This window comes from Chiloscyllium punctatum, unplaced genomic scaffold (assembly GCF_047496795.1).
Source record: "Chiloscyllium punctatum isolate Juve2018m unplaced genomic scaffold, sChiPun1.3 scaffold_157, whole genome shotgun sequence".
Lineage (NCBI taxonomy): Eukaryota > Metazoa > Chordata > Chondrichthyes > Orectolobiformes > Hemiscylliidae > Chiloscyllium > Chiloscyllium punctatum.
Genome location: NW_027309891.1, coordinates 578,845 through 584,844, shown reverse-complemented (window position 1 = coordinate 584,844; position 6,000 = coordinate 578,845). Strand labels below are relative to the sequence as shown.

Here is a 6,000-nt window from a genome sequence, read left to right as displayed (position 1 = left end):
GCTTTTTCTAGGCTGATCATCTGGTTGTAACACTTCTGCTTTCAAGTTCAAAGACCGATAGCATTCAGTTCCTGATTAATTGTGTTGTATCAGATTTTGACTGTTTTTGGTTTGGTTTGAGTTTCCTTTCTCTAGCTCTCTCCTGATGCCCTATAAAAGAAGTTTATAAAAGTGATCACTGTCAATACAGGAGAGAAGTTCAGACCATTCCAGTATTGGTGAATTATTTGTCCCTGTCCTGTTCCCCCACCCCCAGAGCTGTGAATGCGTATCACCCCCTAACCCAGAGCTGTGAATGCTTGTCCCCCCACCCCCAGAGCTGTGAATATTTGTCTCCCCCCGAGATTTGTGAATGCCTGTCCCCCCCTCCCCCAGATGTGAATGCCTGTCCCCGCTCCTCCCCCAGAGCTGCGAATGCCTGTCACCCCCCAACCCAGAGCTGTGAATGCCTGTCCCCCCCCAGAGCTGTGAATGCCTGTCCCCTCCCTCACAGATCTGTGAACACCTGTCCCTCCTCACCCCCAGAGCTGTAAATGCCTGTCCCCCCCCCAGATTTGTGAATGCCTGCCCCCCCAGATCTGTGAATGCCTGTCCCCTCGCCCCCCAGAGCTGTGAACGCCTGTCCCCACCTCCCCCAGAGCTGTGAATGCCTGTCCACCACCCCCTCCCCCAGAGCTGTGAATGCCTGTCTCCCACCGCCTTCCCCAGATCTGTGAATGCCTGTCTCCCACCCCCTCCCCCAGATCTGTGAATGCCTGTCCCCCCATCCCCCAGATCTGTGAATGCCTGTCCCCCCCCCCACATCCCCCAGATCTGTGAATGCCTGTCCCCCCCACCCCCAGATCTGTGAATGCCTGTCCCCCCACCCCCAGATCTGTGAATGCCTGTCCCGCACCCCCTCCCCCAGATCTGTGAATGCCTGTCTCCCACCCCCTCCCCCAGATCTGTGAATGCCTGTCCCCCCTCCCCCAAAGCTGTGAATCCCTGTCCCCCACCCCCTCCCCCAGATCTGTGAATGCCTGTCCCCCCTCCCCCAGATCTGTGATTGCCTGTCCCCCCCATCCCCCAGATCTGTGAATGCCTGTCCCCCCCCTCCCCCAGATCTGTGAATGCCTGTCCCCCCTCCCCCAGATCTGTGAATGCCTGTCCCCCCCCATCCCCCAGATCTGTGAATGCCTGTCCCCCATCCCCCAGATCTGTGAATGCCTGTTCCCCCCCCCACATCCCCCAGATCTGTGAATGCCTGTCCCCCCCACCCCCAGGCTCTCCCTCCTCCCTCCTCCCTGGGTCAGTCCCACACGCCCCTCCCCATGTCCATTGTCTCCATTGTCTCCGTCACTGGGACCGCAGGCCCCGCCCACCCCCTTTGCGTCACCAGTATAACGGCGCATGCGCCTCGCCCCAAACAAAATGGTGGCCACGGCCCAGGTCCCGGAAATTAAACTCAGGGCTGAAACCGCGGGACCCGCTCATTCCTATTCGGTTCGCGGGACCTTTACTGGATATTACGAAGACGGATCGCACCACCTCTCCCACCACTGGCTCTATTATTCCTCCGGGACCACCCTCTCCCCGCCAAACCTGGATACTGAAAAAGGGGCCTTCAGTCAATGTGCGCATGCGCCAATGTGCTCAATCCAGCGCCTGCGCACTGGTGTCGTTTGGGGGGCGGGGTAGATATCGCGCGCCCTCTTCAGGAATGTCCTAGAACATCATCCTGCAGCCAGGTCTCAGGGATGACCATTCAGTCAGATTGTGGACTTCTCACTCACTTTCCTTCTCTTTAATTAGCTTCATAGATGATGTGAAGGGGACATTCTGTGGCCAGGAAACAGAACCAGGTATCATATTAGAATTGGAAAGATTGATTTTTATTTTATGATTGGAATATTGTTCAATTCTGAACTTGGAAGGAAAAAACATCAAGTGAGGAGAAACTGTGCACCTGTCCTGTGTGTGGATGAAATCATCTGAACTGTCAAAATATAATCACAGTCAAGATGGAGAGAAAGTATGGAAATATGAGGACAGTGAAGGAGGATTCAAATCCCCACCTCAACTGGAAATTCAGCAATGCACTCACACTGAGGAAAGGCCATTCATCTACTCCAAGTGTGGGAAGGGATTCACTCAGTCTTCTCAACTGCAGGCAGACCATAGAGTACACCCAGATAAAAGAACTTTTTAAATCACAAGACTTTGGAAAATGCCATAGAAATTCTGGGCAACTGATGTGCCATTGACGTATTCGAACAGAGGAGAGACCATTCAGGAGTTCTCACTGCGGCATTAAGTTCAGACAATTATTTCAACTCAATACACACCAGCGAGATCACACTGGGTAGAGGCTGAGAACCTGCTCTGTCTGCGGCAAGGCATTCATTCATTCATCCAGCTGCAGATATATCGGCAAACTCAGACTGTTCCCCTGAGCCGAATGAGAAGGCATTCTGTACCATATCCTATGTGCAAAAACACCGGTGAGTTCACACAAGCGTGAGACCATTTCATTGCGCCGTGTTTAGGGAGGGATTTACTCACTCTTCTGCCCTACTGGGAGGCCAGTGAGTTCACACTGAGACTAGGCCTTTTAAATGTCCAGACTGTGGGAAGTGCTTTAAAGGTTCCAGGAAACTGATGTTCCATCAACATGTTCACAATGATGAGAAACCTTTCTGGGGCTCTCACTGCAGGACCAGGTTCAGTCAATCATCTGACATCAAACATCAGTGAGTTCACACCAGGGAGAGGCCATTCACCTGCTCTGTGTGTAAGAAGGGTTTGCTCGCTCATTCAACCTGCTGAGACACCAATGTGTTCATAAGGAACTGCAGCAATGAGATTGTGCTGTTAACCACATCCAGGCCCAAGCCATGTTCACTGAGTCTGTTTATGCTCAGGTTAATTAACCTGTTTGAGACAGGTTTAATATTTTGGATAAAAGTCAAATAAATGAGTTTTGCATTAGATATAGTGAGGCATTTTAGCATCTCTGACACAAGTTAGTTCATTTTTGAAGGGATCACCCCCACTGTGGTATTTCACCATTGGCCCTATTGAAGGTTGAAGGTTCATGGATTAAGAACTCCAGAAATGGACTGGAGGACAGTCAAGTTTCAGTATCTTAAGGAATAGCTGGTGAGAAACAAGAGAAAACCTGACTGAAGTCTGGGCTTTCCTTGTCAGTGTAAGTCTGGGGTGAATGATGCCTAACTCCCCGATCTGTCTGACATTCAACCAGTTTGGTACAAGATGGGCTCAGTTTCTACGAGAATAGGGACAAATATTCCTCAGAACTGAAGGCAATAAATATAGCCATTAGAGAAATGGAAAGGACTTTAAAAAGAAGATAGTGAATTATTGTTATAGAACTGAACCAAACCAAAACATTGCTAAAAGAAAAACAAAATTGAACATTTCTGCCCTACACTGGTCAGGATTTGAAGACAAGTAAGCAAACTGAAACAGGGAGAACCAATTAATGAGTGATAAGGATTGACATGGAGATGGAGCAAAAGCTATCAGGATTTGGGTAATCCAAGATGGAGGATGGGAAAAGTTTTGGCTGTAAGAACTGCTCGCTTTTGGAGTATTTTACGTGTTGGAAGTGAGTTCCTCGAATTCCACAAGCAGTTTTTATGCTGTTGCATTGTTTTGGAAGTTTGGGAGAAAAGATCAAAACAATGGCTCTTTAAAAAGGAGGAAGTGAACAAAGGTAGTGACCACATGATCAGGGAGAGAAACAGAAAGGGAGAGAGAGAGAGACAGACAGAGAGAGAGAGAGAGACAGAGACAGAGAGAAAGAAACTTACACTGCTATTTGACACAGCAGTGAATCTGCACAGTTACTGCCTTTGCTGTTGAGTTCAAGTGTTTCCGGATATTGGAGTGTGTTGAAGAAAAATTGACAAACAGCGAAATTCACAGCTGACATTCGAGGAACCTATGTTGGAGAGCACACAGCCCAGGAGCAGATAAGTGCATGGTTTTTAAGTGTAATATTGCTGTCATTTTTAATAGTGAGTTTTTTTTTGAGATCTGTCCTTTGATTAAAACTTAAAAATATGAAACATACATACTAAGTTAGACTGGATTACTGTGTTTTTTTAGTGCATAAGACTATGCTATTTTCTGTAGGTTGTTAAGGTACAAAGATGGCCTTGAGTAGAGTGATGTGCTCTTCCTGTCAGCTGTTGGAGATTAGGGAGAGTTTCCTTAATACTGATGATTATGTCAGCAGTGTGTTTGGTTCTGAATCCTATCAGATCGCATCGATCAGTTGGAGCAGCGGTTTGAGGCAAGGAGGAATTTACAGGAACTAGGGGCATCTGACGGATGGTAGTTTTAAGAAAGGGAGAAAAACCAGGAAAAGTAGGAGAGGGAGGCAGGTAGTGCAGGAGTCTCCTGTGGCTAACCCCATCTCAAACAAGTCTGTTGTTTTGGAAAATGTAGGGGGTGATTGCCTTTCAGGAGAACGCAGCATGAACAGCTAAGTTTCTGGGACCGAGACAGGCTGTAATGTAACCAGGGGTATGTCAGGTACCAAGCGATCGATTGTGAGAGCGGACTCTATCGTCAGAGGCACAGACAGATGTTTCTGCGGCCGACAGTGAGAAATCAGAATGGTGTGTTGTCTCCTTGTTTCCAGGATCAAGGCAGAATATTCTCAAAGGGCAGTGGGACCAGGAGCAGGTCACTGTGCACACTGGAACGAATGACACAGGAAGGAAAATGGATGAGATGCTGAAGAGAGGAGAGAGAAAGTTAGGCAGGAGTTTTAAAAGGAGGTCCTTAAGGGTAGTAATATCTGGATTACTCACGATGCTGTGAGCTAGTGAGGCTAGGAATAGGAGGATCAAGCAGATGAACGTCTAGGAAAAAGTGAAGACCGCAGATGTTGGAGATCAGAGTCGAGAATGTGGTGCTGGAAAAGCACAACAGGTCAGACAGCATTTGAGCAGCAGGAGAATCAACATTTTCGGAAAAGGCCCTTCATCAGGAATGAGGCTGTGAGCCAAGGGGATGGAGAGATAACTAGGAGGAGGGTGGGCCTGGGGAAAGGTAGATGAGAGTGCATTAGATGGATGGAGTTGGGGGTAAAGGTGAAAGGTCGGGGGGATGGTGGAGTGGATAGGTGGGAAGGAAGATTGACAGATAGGACAGGTCATGATGGTAGTGCTGATTTGGAAGGTTGGGGCTGGGATTGGGGGGATGGTGAGGGGGAGGAGAAAAGAGGAAACTGGTGAAATCCACATTGATAGTGTGTGGTTGCAATGTCCCAAGGTAGAATGTGAGGCATTCTTTCTCCACGAGACGAGTGGATAGGGTTTAGTGATAGAGGAGGACCCGGAACTGCATGTCCTCAGCGGAGTGGGAGTTGGGGGGGGGGGAGTTGAGAGGTTTTCAGCCACAGTGGTGGGATTGGTTGGTGCGGGTGTCCTGGAGATGTTCTCTGAAGCACTCAGCAAGTAGGCGACCTGTATCCGCAATGTAAAGGAGACTGCATCGGGAGCATCGGATACAGTAAATGACGTGTGTGGAAGTGGAGCGAAAGCTCTGTTGGACGTGGAAGGCTGCTTTGGGGCATTTGGGAAGTGAGAGGGAGTTGGGGGCACAGGTTTTGCAATTCCTGTGGTGACAGAGGAAGGTGCCAGGAGGGGAGGGTGGGTTGGTGGGGTGTGGGGTGTGGACTTGACAAGGGAGTGGCGGAGGGAATGGTCTTTACAAAACGCAAATAAGTGTGTGGAGGGAAATATCTCTGTGGTGCTGGGGTCCATTTGTAGGTGGCGGAGGATGATGAAATGTATCCGGAGGTTGGTGGGGTGGAATGTGAAGATCAGGGGGATTCTGTCCTTGTTTAGCTGTGGGAGCCGGTGGGTTTGGAGAAGATGTCTGTGTTGAGTCGGACACTGTTGATGGAGGTGGAGCGGTCTCGGAAGGAGAGGGAAGGTGGTGTCCGAGATTAATGTGTAGCCAAGGAGCTTGTGTGTGGGAGAAAGA

The 6,000-nt window shown here is 49.2% G+C and overlaps 1 long non-coding RNA gene across 1 annotated transcript in view; it reads left to right on the top strand.

Annotated features, from left to right (window-relative positions):
• The first annotated feature begins 2,359 nt into the window (after positions 1 to 2,359).
• The window catches only part of LOC140471835 (uncharacterized), a 30,265-nt gene continuing 26,624 nt past the window's right edge, over positions 2,360 to 6,000 (top strand). The window contains exon 1 of the long non-coding RNA XR_011957209.1: positions 2,360 to 2,480. This is a non-coding gene — a long non-coding RNA (uncharacterized lncRNA). The remainder of the gene's footprint in view (positions 2,481 to 6,000) is intronic.